The sequence below is a fragment of the Lathyrus oleraceus genome, chromosome 5, assembly GCF_024323335.1.
Source record: "Lathyrus oleraceus cultivar Zhongwan6 chromosome 5, CAAS_Psat_ZW6_1.0, whole genome shotgun sequence".
In the NCBI taxonomy this organism is placed as follows: Eukaryota; Viridiplantae; Streptophyta; class Magnoliopsida; order Fabales; family Fabaceae; genus Lathyrus; species Lathyrus oleraceus.
The window spans coordinates 5,873,690-5,876,627 of record NC_066583.1 but is presented as its reverse complement, the minus strand read 5'-3'; the positions used below and the strand labels follow the sequence as shown (position 1 = coordinate 5,876,627).

The window sequence follows — 2,938 nt, the reverse complement described above, 5'->3', positions numbered from 1 at the left end:
TCCGTTCGGGAATTGATGCGTCGTGATCTGAATAATGATCGTGGTTGAGTTATGAGAACTCAGATGCATATTGCCATACAATTGCGAGTTAGTTCCCCATCGCTCAAGTCTTCATTCCCTTGTTGACTTGAGTTGGATATGAGCTGAATACCGATTAGAAAACCCTGTAGAGCCGAGTGGACCCATAAGATAGGGAACCCACTGAGATTATTATCTCACCCCATGTTGTTGATTATTTTTCAGGTGGTTCTGAGCAGGATAAGGGTAAGGGCAAGATAGAGTGATGTCTTGCTTACCTGAGGACTAATGGCTTTTCTTCCGCTGTGTAGATTTTTTTTTTTGAGATCATTGTCTAATGATCTAGATCAGTAGTTTTATTTTGGGCACTCTTATGTACATTTATGCCATATTATGTTATTTTGGGCATGTATTGTATATGTATGATGTGCTGCTAGGCACTTATGTATTTCAGTACCAGTTTTACACTATGTATAATATGTATTCTAGACATATATCATATGTGGGTGTTACATAAATCGTTGTTTAATTTAAACCAAGTCTTCATTCATTCAAAACCACTTATACATTACATTTCATTAAATCATTTACACAAGTCCCTACATATGCATCACAATATAAGACCCTAATTTCTAACCTACATTTGACTTTGGTCAACTGTTGACTTTTTGGTTAACAAGTTGACCAAAGTCAATCCTTTTTCCCTAAAGCCTTTATGCCTTGATCCACATGTCAAGCCTATACCACATCTAACTCACATTTTTCATCCAAACATTTTAACCATCACATGTTCATTCCATTAAACCATTGAGTCTATTTCAATTTCCACACATTTCCATTTAATCAACGTTAACATAGCCAACCTCATATCACATTTAACCATTACCTCGTACATCCAATTCACATTTTTTATCCAATACATTCAATTTCAACCATTTTTACAACATACTTCATGTTCATCACAACCAAATTACAATACAATTTCCAAAAATCCATATATAAAGCATAAACCAATACATGATTATGTCCATAGCCATTTGCAATCTAGGTATATGACATTACAACACCTAAAGCATATACAAACAACCTTAAAGCATGCCAAGTCAGCTGCAAATTCAAGCATTGCCTAGCCAAGTCGGTTTTGACCATTCAACCTTTATGCCAACCACAAGCCCACGACCAGTAATTCTGCAGCATGATTCCAACCAGCTAGCCTGCAACCCATAAACATACCAAACATCAGTACATCAGAATCATAAACCCAAACAACATCATTGCAAGTTTAAAGAGTACAAAGCATTCATCACATGAATTAAACCCCACACCACCAATGCAGGAATAAAAATCAATAGCAGTCTCGTATCAGTCCCATTTGTCAGAACTCAAAGCAATTTCAAGACAGTAAGGGAAAAACACAAAATAATGGCAGTTCAGATCATGAATTTCAAGACAGTAAGTTCCAACTAATATAACACAAGCATATTAGAAAATACAAACTGATAATTAACTAACTTTCACTAACATCACAAGACTACAATCTTCAAACTGTTTTCTAAACTAACTTTAATGATTTTTCATTAATCCAAATGCAAAGCAACCTGCACAACAAACAAGCATAATGGAAACTAACAGAACTCATAACAACAAATTCATAAAACTAACTACTTACAAAGAAACTTAAGTTAACAAAGAGTGCATTTCAAAAGAAGGAAAATGAATTTTCATTTGGATTTCAATTTGAGTTTCAACTAATTCCCTCATTTCTAACCAAAACTGAATTACAGATGAATTTCGACGGAAAGAAAGGTCATGTGTTTTCCTGTGTTTTGACCTGGATTGTTTTGGATACGGTTCAAACCCGGTTTGTGCTTGGAAGCGTATGGCTTAGGCCTTTTATCCAAGAAGTTTCATGACCCAAGCATTTTCATTCAGTCACACCTCTATCTTGCTTCCCGTACCCCCTGTTCGTTTGCACAACAGTGAATGGGCCTCCTCCTTGAAGCCCGTGCACAAACAACTTGGATATGCTTCCTGAATACCAGGCTTGCCTCAGGGCCCATTCCCGTTTTTAGCCTTTTTGTTGTTTTTATTTCTTATTCGATAGTTATGATCAATTAGATTAGGATTAGTGCTTGTTAATTAGGTTAATTAAATTGTTAGGGTTATACTGAATTGTTATAATTTTAATTAGACCTTTTAGGACTTGATTAAAATTTAGAATTAGTTAGTTTTAATTAGATTAGAAATTAGGAGTAATTAAATTTTAATTGATTTTAGATTTTAGTTTAATTTTCTAACATTAGGTTAAAATCAAATTTTAGGACTTAATCATTTTTAAGCTCTAATTAGATTTTAACTAGAACTAAATTTTTGTTCCTAATTGAATAATTGCATGTGAAATGACCACTTTATCCTTAGGGGTTTATTTCATTGTTTTAGCCATATGAATGCATGCTCCTTTAGGACTAACCTTTGACTTAGAATATTAGATAGTTTTAATCAAATCTTGATTAACAATGGCATGCTCCCTTAGTAATAGTTTGTGAATATTCTAACCCTTAGATTAGGATTAGTCATAATTTTCAAGCCAATTCAAACCTTGCGATTCAAATTGATCAAAATCAATTTTGATCAATTAAATTCATTGGTCATGTATAACCCCACAATCCATTCAAGTGATCAAAAGTCACTTAATCACTTGATCGAATTAATTCTAACGCTATGGATCACTAAGCTTTAAGACCAGTCTTTCATGCAAGGCATCCCAGTCACATTAAGCAACGGATTATACTAAATACATCAAAGGTCAACACTTGGTAAATACGATTCAATTTGAACGATGAGAGCCTTAAGTAATAAGGAATGATGAGACAGAGTTTCTCCTACCCTTGTCTAGAGTGGCTCTGCGTATGGGACTTAG

The 2,938-nt window shown here is 34.3% G+C and overlaps 1 long non-coding RNA gene across 1 annotated transcript; it reads right to left on the bottom strand.

The window, feature by feature from the left end:
• Window positions 1-830: 830 nt before the first annotated feature.
• LOC127084689 (uncharacterized) lies at window positions 831-1,864 on the bottom strand. The gene is made up of 2 exons (XR_007788772.1): window positions 1,688-1,864; window positions 831-1,232 (listed from the first exon to the last, which is right to left on the bottom strand). It is a non-coding gene; the product is annotated as an uncharacterized LOC127084689 (long non-coding RNA).
• Window positions 1,865-2,938: the final 1,074 nt, after the last annotated feature.